At 41.8% G+C, this 16,641-nt stretch overlaps 16 non-coding genes across 16 annotated transcripts; all 16 read left to right on the forward strand.

The window, feature by feature from the left end:
• The first annotated feature begins 1,241 nt into the window (after positions 1-1,241).
• Positions 1,242-1,334, forward strand: TRNAI-UAU (transfer RNA isoleucine (anticodon UAU)). The gene is given in 2 exon segments: positions 1,242-1,279; positions 1,299-1,334. It is a non-coding gene; the product is annotated as a tRNA-Ile (tRNA).
• Positions 1,335-2,436: 1,102 nt separating this feature from the next.
• On the forward strand, positions 2,437-2,509 carry TRNAR-CCU (transfer RNA arginine (anticodon CCU)). Its single transcript has one exon. It is a non-coding gene; the product is annotated as a tRNA-Arg (tRNA).
• A 279-nt stretch (positions 2,510-2,788) lies between these two features.
• On the forward strand, positions 2,789-2,881 carry TRNAI-UAU (transfer RNA isoleucine (anticodon UAU)). Its single transcript is given in 2 exon segments — positions 2,789-2,826; positions 2,846-2,881. It is a non-coding gene; the product is annotated as a tRNA-Ile (tRNA).
• A 1,095-nt stretch (positions 2,882-3,976) lies between these two features.
• On the forward strand, positions 3,977-4,049 carry TRNAR-CCU (transfer RNA arginine (anticodon CCU)). Its single transcript has one exon. It is a non-coding gene; the product is annotated as a tRNA-Arg (tRNA).
• A 279-nt stretch (positions 4,050-4,328) lies between these two features.
• Positions 4,329-4,421, forward strand: TRNAI-UAU (transfer RNA isoleucine (anticodon UAU)). The gene is given in 2 exon segments: positions 4,329-4,366; positions 4,386-4,421. It is a non-coding gene; the product is annotated as a tRNA-Ile (tRNA).
• Positions 4,422-5,875: 1,454 nt separating this feature from the next.
• On the forward strand, positions 5,876-5,968 carry TRNAI-UAU (transfer RNA isoleucine (anticodon UAU)). The gene is given in 2 exon segments: positions 5,876-5,913; positions 5,933-5,968. It is a non-coding gene; the product is annotated as a tRNA-Ile (tRNA).
• Positions 5,969-7,422: 1,454 nt separating this feature from the next.
• TRNAI-UAU (transfer RNA isoleucine (anticodon UAU)) lies at positions 7,423-7,515 on the forward strand. The gene is given in 2 exon segments: positions 7,423-7,460; positions 7,480-7,515. It is a non-coding gene; the product is annotated as a tRNA-Ile (tRNA).
• Positions 7,516-8,618: 1,103 nt separating this feature from the next.
• On the forward strand, positions 8,619-8,691 carry TRNAR-CCU (transfer RNA arginine (anticodon CCU)). Its single transcript has one exon. It is a non-coding gene; the product is annotated as a tRNA-Arg (tRNA).
• Positions 8,692-8,970: 279 nt separating this feature from the next.
• Positions 8,971-9,063, forward strand: TRNAI-UAU (transfer RNA isoleucine (anticodon UAU)). The gene is given in 2 exon segments: positions 8,971-9,008; positions 9,028-9,063. It is a non-coding gene; the product is annotated as a tRNA-Ile (tRNA).
• A 1,454-nt stretch (positions 9,064-10,517) lies between these two features.
• TRNAI-UAU (transfer RNA isoleucine (anticodon UAU)) lies at positions 10,518-10,610 on the forward strand. Its single transcript is given in 2 exon segments — positions 10,518-10,555; positions 10,575-10,610. It is a non-coding gene; the product is annotated as a tRNA-Ile (tRNA).
• A 1,103-nt stretch (positions 10,611-11,713) lies between these two features.
• TRNAR-CCU (transfer RNA arginine (anticodon CCU)) lies at positions 11,714-11,786 on the forward strand. Its single transcript has one exon. It is a non-coding gene; the product is annotated as a tRNA-Arg (tRNA).
• A 279-nt stretch (positions 11,787-12,065) lies between these two features.
• Positions 12,066-12,158, forward strand: TRNAI-UAU (transfer RNA isoleucine (anticodon UAU)). Its single transcript is given in 2 exon segments — positions 12,066-12,103; positions 12,123-12,158. It is a non-coding gene; the product is annotated as a tRNA-Ile (tRNA).
• Positions 12,159-13,261: 1,103 nt separating this feature from the next.
• Positions 13,262-13,334, forward strand: TRNAR-CCU (transfer RNA arginine (anticodon CCU)). The gene has a single exon. It is a non-coding gene; the product is annotated as a tRNA-Arg (tRNA).
• A 279-nt stretch (positions 13,335-13,613) lies between these two features.
• On the forward strand, positions 13,614-13,706 carry TRNAI-UAU (transfer RNA isoleucine (anticodon UAU)). The gene is given in 2 exon segments: positions 13,614-13,651; positions 13,671-13,706. It is a non-coding gene; the product is annotated as a tRNA-Ile (tRNA).
• Positions 13,707-14,809: 1,103 nt separating this feature from the next.
• On the forward strand, positions 14,810-14,882 carry TRNAR-CCU (transfer RNA arginine (anticodon CCU)). Its single transcript has one exon. It is a non-coding gene; the product is annotated as a tRNA-Arg (tRNA).
• A 279-nt stretch (positions 14,883-15,161) lies between these two features.
• On the forward strand, positions 15,162-15,254 carry TRNAI-UAU (transfer RNA isoleucine (anticodon UAU)). Its single transcript is given in 2 exon segments — positions 15,162-15,199; positions 15,219-15,254. It is a non-coding gene; the product is annotated as a tRNA-Ile (tRNA).
• The last annotated feature ends 1,387 nt before the right edge of the window (positions 15,255-16,641 follow it).

The following is a 16,641-nucleotide window of genomic DNA, read 5'->3' on the forward strand; positions in this document are numbered from 1 at the left end:
TTTACTGGATACTTGTCCCAATATATATTAAGAGGTATTTTTAAAGGTTTTGGCCCTCCAATAAGCTTTCCTTCATCTTTATTAGCAGAGTCCTGTAAGTGTGTGATCATAATGAAAAGACAAGGGACCCTCTTTCCTTTGTCTACAAAAAGCAACCACGTGGTTAAGATTTTGTCAGATCTAAAAAGCAAACGGTAGAACACAAACCATTCTTGATCACTCAGTCACAAGTGAATGTTTGATTGCTTTGGAAAAACAACCACTTATAGAACAAGTCAAGTCCCAGTTGCCTAATGGATAAGGCACTGGCCTCCTAAGCCAGGGATTGTGGCTTTAACGCCCATCTGTATTGTTTGCCTTTTCTCTGTCTCAAAGTAAAGCCATTGGCATGTTATGGTTCCAGATTATAAGTGCTCTTCTGGCTTCTTCACTGGGTACTTGTCCCAGCTTCTGAGCCGGCTCCATCACTGTTACGTACTGTTATGTGACGATGCGCTAATCCCTTGGCAGCAGCAACATAATTGTATGTGAGATGTCACCAAGGGTTTAAAGTAAAGCCATTAGCATGTTTTAGTTCAAGATTAAAAGTGCTCGACTAGGTTCTTCACTGGATACTTGTCCCAATACATATTAAGAGGTATTCAGTTTTTAAAGGGTTTTGTCACTCCATTAAGATTTCCTTCATCTGCATTAGAAATGTCCTGTTAGTGTGCAATTAGAACGACAATACAAGGGAACCTAGTCTTTTCTTAAAAAATCAAGCATGCGGTTAAGATTTTATCCGATTTGGAAAGCAAACGGTACAACACAAACCTTTCTCGCTCACTCATCACATGTGAATGTTTGCTTGCTTTGGAAAGAAAAAACCACGGCGCAGAGCAAGTTTACAGCCCCAGTGGCCTAATGGATAAGGCACTGGCCTCCTTGGCCAGGGATTGTGGGTTCAAGTCCCATCTGGGGTGATTACCTTTCATCTTTCTTAAAGTTAAGCTGTTGCTGTTTTAGTTCCTGATTAAAAGTGCTCAACTGGCTTCATCCACTGGACTGATGCTTCTTTATATATTAATCAGAGAGAAGTAAATGACTTATTACTCACAGTATCTTGACTGACCGCTATCTTAAACGCTGTCGTGTTTTTGAAAATTGATGGAAAACAGACACGCTTGAGGAATCACTTCATCCCGCGGTGCAATCGGTCAGCACACGGTGGAAAACGGACACGCGTGCAGACATCAGTAAGAGCTCCAGTGGCGCAATCGGTCAGCGCACGGTACTTATAAAGCAGTAACTGTTGAGCAATGCCGAGGTTGTGAGTTCGAGCCTCACCTGGAGCACTCCTTTCTTGCCTTCTTGTGCTTTATTTAGACCTCCAGTGGAATAGCAAACTTACTCATGGCCCATGATCTATAAACATAATTGAAGGGGATACATGGAAGAGGTATACCGTTTTTAAGGGTGAGTCCCATCTGTGGTGTTTGCCTTTTCTCTTTCTTAAATAAAAGCCATTGGCATGTTTTAGTTCCAGATTAAAAGTGCTCAACTTGCTTCTTTACTGGATACTTGTCCCAATACATATTAAGAGGTATTTTAAAGGTTTTGGCCCTCCAATAAGCTTTCCTTCATCTTTATTAGCAGAGTCCTGTAAGTGTGTGATCATATTGAAAAGACAAGGGACCCTCTTTCCCTTGTCTACAAAAAGCAAGCACGTGGTTAAGATTTTGTCAGATCTAGAAAGCAAACGGTAGAACACAAACCATTCTCGATCACTCAGTCACAAGTGAATGTTTGATTGCTTTGGAAAAACAACCACTTATAGAAAAAGTCAAGTCCCAGTTGCCTAATGGATAAGGCACTGGCCTCCTAAGCCAGGGATTGTGGCTTTAACCCCCATCTGTATTGTTTGCCTTTCCTCTGTCTCAAAGTAAAGCCATTGGCATGTTATGGTTCCAGATTATAAGTGCTCTTCTGGCTTCTTCACTGGGTACTTGTCTCTGCTTCTGAGCCGGCTCCATCACTGTTACGTACTGTTATGTGACAATGCGCTAATCCCTTGGCAGCAGCAACATAATTGTATGTGAGATGTCACCAAGGGTTTAAAGTAAAGCCATTAGCATGTTTTAGTTCAAGATTAAAAGTGCTCGACTAGGTTCTTCACTGGATACTTGTCCCAATACATATTAAGAGGTATTCAGTTTTTAAAGGGTTTTGTCACTCCATTAAGATTTCCTTCATCTGCATTAGAAATGTCCTGTTAGTGTGCAATTAGAACGACAATACAAGGGAACCTAGTCTTTTCTTAAAAAATCAAGCATGCGGTTAAGATTTTATCCGATTTGGAAAGCAAACGGTACAACACAAACCTTTCTCGCTCACTCATCACATGTGAATGTTTGCTTGCTTTGGAAAGAAAAAACCACGGCGCAGAGCAAGTTTACAGCCCCAGTGGCCTAATGGATAAGGCACTGGCCTCCTAGGCCAGGGATTGTGGGTTCAAGTCCCATCTGGGGTGATTACCTTTCATCTTTCTTAAAGTTAAGCTGTTGCTGTTTTAGTTCCTGATTAAAAGTGCTCAACTGGCTTCATCCACTGGACTGATGCTTCTTTATATATTAATAAGAGAGAAGTAAATGACTTATTACTCACAGTATCTTGACTGACCGCTATCTTAAACGCTGTCGTGTTTTTGAAAATTGATGGAAAACAGACACGCTTGAGTCATCACTTCATCCCGCGGTGCAATCGGTCAGCACACGGTGGAAAACGGACACGCGTGCAGACATCAGTAAGAGCTCCAGTGGCGCAATCGGTCAGCGCACGGTACTTATAAAGCAGTAACTATTGAGCAATGCCGAGGTTGTGAGTTCGAGCCTCACCTGGAGCACTCCCTTCTTGTGCTTTATTTAGACCTCCAGTGGAATAGCAAACTTACTCATGGCCCATGATCTATAAACATAATTGAAGGGGATACATGGAAGAGGTATACCGTTTTTAAGGGTGAGTCCCATCTGTGGTGTTTGCCTTTTCTCTTTCTTAAATAAAAGCCATTGGCATGTTTTAGTTCCAGATTAAAAGTGCTCAACTTGCTTCTTTACTGGATACTTGTCCCAATATATATTAAGAGGTATTTTTAAAGGTTTTGGCCCTCCAATAAGCTTTCCTTCATCTTTATTAGCAGAGTCCTGTAAGTGTGTGATCATAATGAAAAGACAAGGGACCCTCTTTCCCTTGTCTACAAAAAGCAAGCACGTGGTTAAGATTTTGTCAGATCTAGAAAGCAAACGGTAGAACACAAACCATTCTCGATCACTCAGTCACAAGTGAATGTTTGATTGCTTTGGAAAAACAACCACTTATAGAAAAAGTCAAGTCCCAGTTGCCTAATGGATAAGGCACTGGCCTCCTAAGCCAGGGATTGTGGCTTTAACGCCCATCTGTATTGTTTGCCTTTCCTCTGTCTCAAAGTAAAGCCATTGGCATGTTATGGTTCCAGATTATAAGTGCTCTTCTGGCTTCTTCACTGGGTACTTGTCCCAGCTTCTGAGCCGGCTCCATCACTGTTACGTACTGTTATGTGACGATGCGCTAATCCCTTGGCAGCAGCAACATAATTGTATGTGAGATGTCACCAAGGGTTTAAAGTAAAGCCATTAGCATGTTTTAGTTCAAGATTAAAAGTGCTCGACTAGGTTCTTCACTGGATACTTGTCCCAATACATATTAAGAGGTATTCAGTTTTTAAAGGGTTTTGTCACTCCATTAAGATTTCCTTCATCTGCATTAGAAATGTCCTGTTAGTGTGCAATTAGAACGACAATACAAGGGAACCTAGTCTTTTCTTAAAAAATCAAGCATGCGGTTAAGATTTTATCCGATTTGGAAAGCAAACGGTACAACACAAACCTTTCTCGCTCACTCATCACATGTGAATGTTTGCTTGCTTTGGAAAGAAAAAACCACGGCGCAGAGCAAGTTTACAGCCCCAGTGGCCTAATGGATAAGGCACTGGCCTCCTAGGCCAGGGATTGTGGGTTCAAGTCCCATCTGGGGTGATTACCTTTCATCTTTCTTAAAGTTAAGCTGTTGCTGTTTTAGTTCCTGATTAAAAGTGCTCAACTGGCTTCATCCACTGGACTGATGCTTCTTTATATATTAATCAGAGAGAAGTAAATGACTTATTACTCACAGTATCTTGACTGACCGCTATCTTAAACGCTGTCGTGTTTTTGAAAATTGATGGAAAACAGACACGCTTGAGGAATCACTTCATCCCGCGGTGCAATCGGTCAGCACACGGTGGAAAACGGACACGCGTGCAGACATCAGTAAGAGCTCCAGTGGCGCAATCGGTCAGCGCACGGTACTTATAAAGCAGTAACTGTTGAGCAATGCCGAGGTTGTGAGTTCGAGCCTCACCTGGAGCACTCCTTTCTTGCCTTCTTGTGCTTTATTTAGACCTCCAGTGGAATAGCAAACTTACTCATGGCCCATGATCTATAAACATAATTGAAGGGGATACATGGAAGAGGTATACCGTTTTTAAGGGTGAGTCCCATCTGTGGTGTTTGCCTTTTCTCTTTCTTAAATAAAAGCCATTGGCATGTTTTAGTTCCAGATTAAAAGTGCTCAACTTGCTTCTTTACTGGATACTTGTCCCAATACATATTAAGAGGTATTTTAAAGGTTTTGGCCCTCCAATAAGCTTTCCTTCATCTTTATTAGCAGAGTCCTGTAAGTGTGTGATCATATTGAAAAGACAAGGGACCCTCTTTCCCTTGTCTACAAAAAGCAAGCACGTGGTTAAGATTTTGTCAGATCTAGAAAGCAAACGGTAGAACACAAACCATTCTCGATCACTCAGTCACAAGTGAATGTTTGATTGCTTTGGAAAAACAACCACTTATAGAAAAAGTCAAGTCCCAGTTGCCTAATGGATAAGGCACTGGCCTCCTAAGCCAGGGATTGTGGCTTTAACGCCCATCTGTATTGTTTGCCTTTCCTCTGTCTCAAAGTAAAGCCATTGGCATGTTATGGTTCCAGATTATAAGTGCTCTTCTGGCTTCTTCACTGGGTACTTGTCTCTGCTTCTGAGCCGGCTCCATCACTGTTACGTACTGTTATGTGACAATGCGCTAATCCCTTGGCAGCAGCAACATAATTGTATGTGAGATGTCACCAAGGGTTTAAAGTAAAGCCATTAGCATGTTTTAGTTCAAGATTAAAAGTGCTCGACTAGGTTCTTCACTGGATACTTGTCCCAATACATATTAAGAGGTATTCAGTTTTTAAAGGGTTTTGTCACTCCATTAAGATTTCCATCATCTGCATTAGAAATGTCCTGTTAGTGTGCAATTAGAACGACAATACAAGGGAACCTAGTCTTTTCTTAAAAAAACAAGCATGCGGTTAAGATTTTATCCGATTTGGAAAGCAAACGGTACAACACAAACCTTTCTCGCTCACTCATCACATGTGAATGTTTGCTTGCTTTGGAAAGAAAAAACCACGGCACAGAGCAAGTTTACAGCCCCAGTGGCCTAATGGATAAGGCACTGGCCTCCTAAGCCAGGGATTGTGGGCCCAAGTCCCATCTGGGGTGTTTACCTTTCTTCTTTCTTAAAGTTAAGCTGTTGCTGTTTTAGTTCCTGATTAAAAGTGCTCAACTGGCTTCATCCACTGGACTGATGCTTCTTTATATATTAATCAGAGAGAAGTAAATGACTTATTACTCACAGTATCTTGACTGACCGCTATCTTAAACGCTGTCGTGTTTTTGAAAATTGATGGAAAACAGACACGCTTGAGGAATCACTTCATCCCGCGGTGCAATCGGTCAGCACACGGTGGAAAACGGACACGCGTGCAGACATCAGTAAGAGCTCCAGTGGCGCAATCGGTCAGCGCACGGTACTTATAAAGCAGTAACTGTTGAGCAATGCCGAGGTTGTGAGTTCGAGCCTCACCTGGAGCACTCCTTTCTTGCCTTCTTGTGCTTTATTTAGACCTCCAGTGGAATAGCAAACTTACTCATGGCCCATGATCTATAAACATAATTGAAGGGGATACATGGAAGAGGTATACCGTTTTTAAGGGTGAGTCCCATCTGTGGTGTTTGCCTTTTCTCTTTCTTAAATAAAAGCCATTGGCATGTTTTAGTTCCAGATTAAAAGTGCTCAACTTGCTTCTTTACTGGATACTTGTCCCAATACATATTAAGAGGTATTTTAAAGGTTTTGGCCCTCCAATAAGCTTTCCTTCATCTTTATTAGCAGAGTCCTGTAAGTGTGTGATCATATTGAAAAGACAAGGGACCCTCTTTCCCTTGTCTACAAAAAGCAAGCACGTGGTTAAGATTTTGTCAGATCTAGAAAGCAAACGGTAGAACACAAACCATTCTCGATCACTCAGTCACAAGTGAATGTTTGATTGCTTTGGAAAAACAACCACTTATAGAAAAAGTCAAGTCCCAGTTGCCTAATGGATAAGGCACTGGCCTCCTAAGCCAGGGATTGTGGCTTTAACGCCCATCTGTATTGTTTGCCTTTCCTCTGTCTCAAAGTAAAGCCATTGGCATGTTATGGTTCCAGATTATAAGTGCTCTTCTGGCTTCTTCACTGGGTACTTGTCTCAGCTTCTGAGCCGGCTCCATCACTGTTACGTACTGTTATGTGACAATGCGCTAATCCCTTGGCAGCAGCAACATAATTGTATGTGAGATGTCACCAAGGGTTTAAAGTAAAGCCATTAGCATGTTTTAGTTCAAGATTAAAAGTGCTCGACTAGGTTCTTCACTGGATACTTGTCCCAATACATATTAAGAGGTATTCAGTTTTTAAAGGGTTTTGTCACTCCATTAAGATTTCCATCATCTGCATTAGAAATGTCCTGTTAGTGTGCAATTAGAACGACAATACAAGGGAACCTAGTCTTTTCTTAAAAAAACAAGCATGCGGTTAAGATTTTATCCGATTTGGAAAGCAAACGGTACAACACAAACCTTTCTCGCTCACTCATCACATGTGAATGTTTGCTTGCTTTGGAAAGAAAAAACCACGGCACAGAGCAAGTTTACAGCCCCAGTGGCCTAATGGATAAGGCACTGGCCTCCTAAGCCAGGGATTGTGGGCCCAAGTCCCATCTGGGGTGTTTACCTTTCTTCTTTCTTAAAGTTAAGCTGTTGCTGTTTTAGTTCCTGATTAAAAGTGCTCAACTGGCTTCATCCACTGGACTGATGCTTCTTTATATATTAATAAGAGAGAAGTAAATGACTTATTACTCACAGTATCTTGACTGACCGCTATCTTAAACGCTGTCGTGTTTTTGAAAATTGATGGAAAACAGACACGCTTGAGGAATCACTTCATCCCGCGGTGCAATCGGTCAGCACACGGTGGAAAACGGACACGCGTGCAGACATCAGTAAGAGCTCCAGTGGCGCAATCGGTCAGCGCACGGTACTTATAAAGCAGTTACTGTTGAGCAATGCCGAGGTTGTGAGTTCGAGCCTCACCTGGAGCACTCCTTTCTTGCCTTCTTGTGCTTTATTTAGACCTCCAGTGGAATAGCAAACTTACTCATGGCCCATGATCTATAAACATAATTGAAGGGGATACATGGAAGAGGTATACCGTTTTTAAGGGTGAGTCCCATCTGTGGTGTTTGCCTTTTCTCTTTCTTAAATAAAAGCCATTGGCATGTTTTAGTTCCAGATTAAAAGTGCTCAACTTGCTTCTTTACTGGATACTTGTCCCAATATATATTAAGAGGTATTTTTAAAGGTTTTGGCCCTCCAATAAGCTTTCCTTCATCTTTATTAGCAGAGTCCTGTAAGTGTGTGATCATAATGAAAAGACAAGGGACCCTCTTTCCCTTGTCTACAAAAAGCATGCACGTGGTTAAGATTTTGTCAGATCTAGAAAGCAAACGGTAGAACACAAACCATTCTCGATCACTCAGTCACAAGTGAATGTTTGATTGCTTTGGAAAAACAACCACTTATAGAAAAAGTCAAGTCCCAGTTGCCTAATGGATAAGGCACTGGCCTCCTAAGCCAGGGATTGTGGCTTTAACGCCCATCTGTATTGTTTGCCTTTCCTCTGTCTCAAAGTAAAGCCATTGGCATGTTATGGTTCCAGATTATAAGTGCTCTTCTGGCTTCTTCACTGGGTACTTGTCCCAGCTTCTGAGCCGGCTCCATCACTGTTACGTACTGTTATGTGACGATGCGCTAATCCCTTGGCAGCAGCAACATAATTGTATGTGAGATGTCACCAAGGGTTTAAAGTAAAGCCATTAGCATGTTTTAGTTCAAGATTAAAAGTGCTCGACTAGGTTCTTCACTGGATACTTGTCCCAATACATATTAAGAGGTATTCAGTTTTTAAAGGGTTTTGTCACTCCATTAAGATTTCCTTCATCTGCATTAGAAATGTCCTGTTAGTGTGCAATTAGAACGACAATACAAGGGAACCTAGTCTTTTCTTAAAAAATCAAGCATGCGGTTAAGATTTTATCCGATTTGGAAAGCAAACGGTACAACACAAACCTTTCTCGCTCACTCATCACATGTGAATGTTTGCTTGCTTTGGAAAGAAAAAACCACGGCGCAGAGAAAGTTTACAGCCCCAGTGGCCTAATGGATAAGGCACTGGCCTCCTAGGCCAGGGATTGTGGGTTCAAGTCCCATCTGGGGTGTTTACCTTTCATCTTTCTTAAAGTTAAGCTGTTGCTGTTTTAGTTCCTGATTAAAAGTGCTCAACTGGCTTCATCCACTGGACTGATGCTTCTTTATATATTAATCAGAGAGAAGTAAATGACTTATTACTCACAGTATCTTGACTGACCGCTATCTTAAACGCTGTCGTGTTTTTGAAAATTGATGGAAAACAGACACGCTTGAGGAATCACTTCATCCCGCGGTGCAATCGGTCAGCACACGGTGGAAAACGGACACGCGTGCAGACATCAGTAAGAGCTCCAGTGGCGCAATCGGTCAGCGCACGGTATTTATAAAGCAGTAACTGTTGAGCAATGCCGAGGTTGTGAGTTCGAGCCTCACCTGGAGCACTCCTTTCTTGCCTTCTTGTGCTTTATTTAGACCTCCAGTGGAATAGCAAACTTACTCATGGCCCATGATCTATAAACATAATTGAAGGGGATACATGGAAGAGGTATACCGTTTTTAAGGGTGAGTCCCATCTGTGGTGTTTGCCTTTTCTCTTTCTTAAATAAAAGCCATTGGCATGTTTTAGTTCCAGATTAAAAGTGCTCAACTTGCTTCTTTACTGGATACTTGTCCCAATACATATTAAGAGGTATTTTAAAGGTTTTGGCCCTCCAATAAGCTTTCCTTCATCTTTATTAGCAGAGTCCTGTAAGTGTGTGATCATATTGAAAAGACAAGGGACCCTCTTTCCCTTGTCTACAAAAAGCAAGCACGTGGTTAAGATTTTGTCAGATCTAGAAAGCAAACGGTAGAACACAAACCATTCTCGATCACTCAGTCACAAGTGAATGTTTGATTGCTTTGGAAAAACAACCACTTATAGAAAAAGTCAAGTCCCAGTTGCCTAATGGATAAGGCACTGGCCTCCTAAGCCAGGGATTGTGGCTTTAACGCCCATCTGTATTGTTTGCCTTTCCTCTGTCTCAAAGTAAAGCCATTGGCATGTTATGGTTCCAGATTATAAGTGCTCTTCTGGCTTCTTCACTGGGTACTTGTCTCAGCTTCTGAGCCGGCTCCATCACTGTTACGTACTGTTATGTGACAATGCGCTAATCCCTTGGCAGCAGCAACATAATTGTATGTGAGATGTCACCAAGGGTTTAAAGTAAAGCCATTAGCATGTTTTAGTTCAAGATTAAAAGTGCTCGACTAGGTTCTTCACTGGATACTTGTCCCAATACATATTAAGAGGTATTCAGTTTTTAAAGGGTTTTGTCACTCCATTAAGATTTCCATCATCTGCATTAGAAATGTCCTGTTAGTGTGCAATTAGAACGACAATACAAGGGAACCTAGTCTTTTCTTAAAAAAACAAGCATGCGGTTAAGATTTTATCCGATTTGGAAAGCAAACGGTACAACACAAACCTTTCTCGCTCACTCATCACATGTGAATGTTTGCTTGCTTTGGAAAGAAAAAACCACGGCACAGAGCAAGTTTACAGCCCCAGTGGCCTAATGGATAAGGCACTGGCCTCCTAAGCCAGGGATTGTGGGCCCAAGTCCCATCTGGGGTGTTTACCTTTCTTCTTTCTTAAAGTTAAGCTGTTGCTGTTTTAGTTCCTGATTAAAAGTGCTCAACTGGCTTCATCCACTGGACTGATGCTTCTTTATATATTAATAAGAGAGAAGTAAATGACTTATTACTCACAGTATCTTGACTGACCGCTATCTTAAACGCTGTCGTGTTTTTGAAAATTGATGGAAAACAGACACGCTTGAGGAATCACTTCATCCCGCGGTGCAATCGGTCAGCACACGGTGGAAAACGGACACGCGTGCAGACATCAGTAAGAGCTCCAGTGGCGCAATCGGTCAGCGCACGGTACTTATAAAGCAGTTACTGTTGAGCAATGCCGAGGTTGTGAGTTCGAGCCTCACCTGGAGCACTCCTTTCTTGCCTTCTTGTGCTTTATTTAGACCTCCAGTGGAATAGCAAACTTACTCATGGCCCATGATCTATAAACATAATTGAAGGGGATACATGGAAGAGGTATACCGTTTTTAAGGGTGAGTCCCATCTGTGGTGTTTGCCTTTTCTCTTTCTTAAATAAAAGCCATTGGCATGTTTTAGTTCCAGATTAAAAGTGCTCAACTTGCTTCTTTACTGGATACTTGTCCCAATATATATTAAGAGGTATTTTTAAAGGTTTTGGCCCTCCAATAAGCTTTCCTTCATCTTTATTAGCAGAGTCCTGTAAGTGTGTGATCATAATGAAAAGACAAGGGACCCTCTTTCCCTTGTCTACAAAAAGCATGCACGTGGTTAAGATTTTGTCAGATCTAGAAAGCAAACGGTAGAACACAAACCATTCTCGATCACTCAGTCACAAGTGAATGTTTGATTGCTTTGGAAAAACAACCACTTATAGAAAAAGTCAAGTCCCAGTTGCCTAATGGATAAGGCACTGGCCTCCTAAGCCAGGGATTGTGGCTTTAACGCCCATCTGTATTGTTTGCCTTTCCTCTGTCTCAAAGTAAAGCCATTGGCATGTTATGGTTCCAGATTATAAGTGCTCTTCTGGCTTCTTCACTGGGTACTTGTCCCAGCTTCTGGGCCGGCTCCATCACTGTTACGTACTGTTATGTGACGATGCGCTAATCCCTTGGCAGCAGCAACATAATTGTATGTGAGATGTCACCAAGGGTTTAAAGTAAAGCCATTAGCATGTTTTAGTTCAAGATTAAAAGTGCTCGACTAGGTTCTTCACTGGATACTTGTCCCAATACATATTAAGAGGTATTCAGTTTTTAAAGGGTTTTGTCACTCCATTAGGATTTCCTTCATCTGCATTAGAAATGTCCTGTTAGTGTGCAATTAGAACGACAATACAAGGGAACCTAGTCTTTTCTTAAAAAAACAAACATGCGGTTAAGATTTTATCCGATTTGGAAAGCAAACGGTACAACACAAACCTTTCTCGCTCACTCATCACATGTGAATGTTTGCGTGCTTTGGAAAGAAAAAACCACGGCGCAGAGCAAGTTTACAGCCCCAGTGGCCTAATGGATAAGGCACTGGCCTCCTAAGCCAGGGATTGTGGGTTCAAGTCCCATCTGGGGTGTTTACCTTTCTTATTTCTTAAAGTTAAGCTGTTGCTGTTTTAGTTCCTGATTAAAAGTGCTCAACTGGCTTCATCCACTGGACTGATGCTTCTTTATATATTAATAAGAGAGAAGTAAATGACTTATTACTCACAGTATCTTGACTGACCGCTATCTTAAACGCTGTCGTGTTTTTGAAAATTGATGGAAAACAGACACGCTTGAGGAATCACTTCATCCCGCGGTGCAATCGGTCAGCACACGGTGGAAAACGGACACGCGTGCAGACATCAGTAAGAGCTCCAGTGGCGCAATTGGTCAGCGCACGGTACTTATAAAGCAGTAACTGTTGAGCAATGCCGAGGTTGTGAGTTCGAGCCTCACCTGGAGCACTCCTTTCTTGCCTTCTTGTGCTTTATTTAGACCTCCAGTGGAATAGCAAACTTACTCATGGCCCATGATCTATAAACATAATTGAAGGGGATACATGGAAGAGGTATACCGTTTTTAAGGGTGAGTCCCATCTGTGGTGTTTGCCTTTTCTCTTTCTTAAATAAAAGCCATTGGCATGTTTTAGTTCCAGATTAAAAGTGCTCAACTTGCTTCTTTACTGGATACTTGTCCCAATATATATTAAGAGGTATTTTTAAAGGTTTTGGCCCTCCAATAAGCTTTCCTTCATCTTTATTAGCAGAGTCCTGTAAGTGTGTGATCATAATGAAAAGACAAGGGACCCTCTTTCCCTTGTCTACAAAAAGCAAGCACGTGGTTAAGATTTTGTCAGATCTAGAAAGCAAACGGTAGAACACAAACCATTCTCGATCACTCAGTCACAAGTGAATGTTTGAGTGCTTTGGAAAAACAACCACTTATAGAAAAAGTCAAGTCCCAGTTGCCTAATGGATAAGGCACTGGCCTCCTAAGCCAGGGATTGTGGCTTTAACGCCCATCTGTATTGTTTGCCTTTCCTCTGTCTCAAAGTAAAGCCATTGGCATGTTATGGTTCCAGATTATAAGTGCTCTTCTGGCTTCTTCACTGGGTACTTGTCCCAGCTTCTGAGCCGGCTCCATCACTGTTACGTACTGTTATGTGACGATGCGCTAATCCCTTGGCAGCAGCAACATAATTGTATGTGAGATGTCACCAAGGGTTTAAAGTAAAGCCATTAGCATGTTTTAGTTCAAGATTAAAAGTGCTCGACTAGGTTCTTCACTGGATACTTGTCCCAATACATATTAAGAGGTATTCAGTTTTTAAAGGGTTTTGTCACTCCATTAAGATTTCCTTCATCTGCATTAGAAATGTCCTGTTAGTGTGCAATTAGAACGACAATACAAGGGAACCTAGTCTTTTCTTAAAAAATCAAGCATGCGGTTAAGATTTTATCCGATTTGGAAAGCAAACGGTACAACACAAACCTTTCTCGCTCACTCATCACATGTGAATGTTTGCTTGCTTTGGAAAGAAAAAACCACGGCGCAGAGCAAGTTTATAGCCCCAGTGGCCTAATGGATAAGGCACTGGCCTCCTAGGCCAGGGATTGTGGGTTCAAGTCCCATCTGGGGTGTTTACCTTTCATCTTTCTTAAAGTTAAGCTGTTGCTGTTTTAGTTCCTGATTAAAAGTGCTCAACTGGCTTCATCCACTGGACTGATGCTTCTTTATATATTAATCAGAGAGAAGTAAATGACTTATTACTCACAGTATCTTGACTGACCGCTATCTTAAACGCTGTCGTGTTTTTGAAAATTGATGGAAAACAGACACGCTTGAGGAATCACTTCATCCCGCGGTGCAATCGGTCAGCACACGGTGGAAAACGGACACGCGTGCAGACATCAGTAAGAGCTCCAGTGGCGCAATCGGTCAGCGCACGGTACTTATAAAGCAGTAACTGTTGAGCAATGCCGAGGTTGTGAGTTCGAGCCTCACCTGGAGCACTCCTTTCTTGCCTTCTTGTGCTTTATTTAGACCTCCAGTGGAATAGCAAACTTACTCATGGCCCATGATCTATAAACATAATTGAAGGGGATACATGGAAGAGGTATACCGTTTTTAAGGGTGAGTCCCATCTGTGGTGTTTGCCTTTTCTCTTCCTTAAATAAAAGCCATTGGCATGTTTTAGTTCCAGATTAAAAGTGCTCAACTTGCTTCTTTACTGGATACTTGTCCCAATATATATTAAGAGGTATTTTTAAAGGTTTTGGCCCTCCAATAAGCTTTCCTTCATCTTTATTAGCAGAGTCCTGTAAGTGTGTGATCATAATGAAAAGACAAGGGACCCTCTTTCCCTTGTCTACAAAAAGCAAGCACGTGGTTAAGATTTTGTCAGATCTAGAAAGCAAACGGTAGAACACAAACCATTCTCGATCACTCAGTCACAAGTGAATGTTTGATTGCTTTGGAAAAACAACCACTTATAGAAAAAGTCAAGTCCCAGTTGCCTAATGGATAAGGCACTGGCCTCCTAAGCCAGGGATTGTGGCTTTAACGCCCATCTGTATTGTTTGCCTTTCCTCTGTCTCAAAGTAAAGCCATTGGCATGTTATGGTTCCAGATTATAAGTGCTCTTCTGGCTTCTTCACTGGGTACTTGTCCCAGCTTCTGGGCCGGCTCCATCACTGTTACGTACTGTTATGTGACGATGCGCTAATCCCTTGGCAGCAGCAACATAATTGTATGTGAGATGTCACCAAGGGTTTAAAGTAAAGCCATTAGCATGTTTTAGTTCAAGATTAAAAGTGCTCGACTAGGTTCTTCACTGGATACTTGTCCCAATACATATTAAGAGGTATTCAGTTTTTAAAGGGTTTTGTCACTCCATTAGGATTTCCTTCATCTGCATTAGAAATGTCCTGTTAGTGTGCAATTAGAACGACAATACAAGGGAACCTAGTCTTTTCTTAAAAAAACAAACATGCGGTTAAGATTTTATCCGATTTGGAAAGCAAACGGTACAACACAAACCTTTCTCGCTCACTCATCACATGTGAATGTTTGCTTGCTTTGGAAAGAAAAAACCACGGCGCAGAGCAAGTTTACAGCCCCAGTGGCCTAATGGATAAGGCACTGGCCTCCTAGGCCAGGGATTGTGGGTTCAAGTCCCATCTGGGGTGTTTACCTTTCATCTTTCTTAAAGTTAAGCTGTTGCTGTTTTAGTTCCTGATTAAAAGTGCTCAACTGGCTTCATCCACTGGACTGATGCTTCTTTATATATTAATCAGAGAGAAGTAAATGACTTATTACTCACAGTATCTTGACTGACCGCTATCTTAAACGCTGTCGTGTTTTTGAAAATTGATGGAAAACAGACACGCTTGAGGAATCACTTCATCCCGCGGTGCAATCGGTCAGCACACGGTGGAAAACGGACACGCGTGCAGACATCAGTAAGAGCTCCAGTGGCGCAATCGGTCAGCGCACGGTACTTATAAAACAGTAACTGTTGAGCAATGCCGAGGTTGTGAGTTCGAGCCTCACCTGGAGCACTCCTTTCTTGCCTTCTTGTGCTTTATTTAGACCTCCAGTGGAATAGCAAACTTACTCATGGCCCATGATCTATAAACATAATTGAAGGGGATACATGGAAGAGGTATACCGTTTTTAAGGGTGAGTCCCATCTGTGGTGTTTGCCTTTTCTCTTTCTTAAATAAAAGCCATTGGCATGTTTTAGTTCCAGATTAAAAGTGCTCAACTTGCTTCTTTACTGGATACTTGTCCCAATATATATTAAGAGGTATTTTTAAAGGTTTTGGCCCTCCAATAAGCTTTCCTTCATCTTTATTAGCAGAGTCCTGTAAGTGTGTGATCATATTGAAAAGACAAGGGACCCTCTTTCCCTTGTCTACAAAAAGCAAGCACGTGGTTAAGATTTTGTCAGATCTAGAAAGCAAACGGTAGAACACAAACCATTCTCGATCACTCAGTCACAAGTGAATGTTTGATTGCTTTGGAAAAACAACCACTTATAGAAAAAGTCAAGTCCCAGTTGCCTAATGGATAAGGCACTGGCCTCCTAAGCCAGGGATTGTGGCTTTAACGCCCATCTGTATTGTTTGCCTTTCCTCTGTCTCAAAGTAAAGCCATTGGCATGTTATGGTTCCAGATTATAAGTGCTCTTCTGGCTTCTTCACTGGGTACTTGCCTCAGCTTCTGAGCCGGCTCCATCACTGTTACGTACTGTTATGTGACGATGCGCTAATCCCTTGGCAGCAGCAACATAATTGTATGTGAGATGTCACCAAGGGTTTAAAGTAAAGCCATTAGCATGTTTTAGTTCAAGATTAAAAGTGCTCGACTAGGTTCTTCACTGGATACTTGTCCCAATACATATTAAGAGGTATTCAGTTTTTAAAGGGTTTTGTCACTCCATTAAGATTTCCATCATCTGCATTAGAAATGTCCTGTTAGTGCGCAATTAGAACGACAATACAAGGGAACCTAGTCTTTTCTTAAAAAATCAAGCATGCGGTTAAGATTTTATCCGATTTGGAAAGCAAACGGTACAACACAAACCTTTCTCGCTCACTCATCACATGTGAATGTTTGCTTGCTTTGGAAAGAAAAAACCATGGCACAGAGCAAGTTTACAGCCCCAGTGGCCTAATGGAAAAGGCACTGGCCTCCTAAGCCAGGGATTGTGGGCCCAAGTCCCTTCTGGGGTGTTTACCTTTCTTCTTTCTTAAAGTTAAGCTGTTGCTGTTTTAGTTCCTGATTAAAAGTGCTCAACTGGCTTCATCCACTGGACTGATGCTTCTTTATATATTAATAAGAGAGAAGTAAATGACTTATTACTCACAGTATCTTGACTGACCGCTATCTTAAACGCTGTCGTGTTTTTGAAAATTGATGGAAAACAGACACGCTTGAGGAATC

Source organism: Rhinoderma darwinii, chromosome 3 (genome assembly GCF_050947455.1).
Source record: "Rhinoderma darwinii isolate aRhiDar2 chromosome 3, aRhiDar2.hap1, whole genome shotgun sequence".
In the NCBI taxonomy this organism is placed as follows: Eukaryota; Metazoa; Chordata; class Amphibia; order Anura; family Rhinodermatidae; genus Rhinoderma; species Rhinoderma darwinii.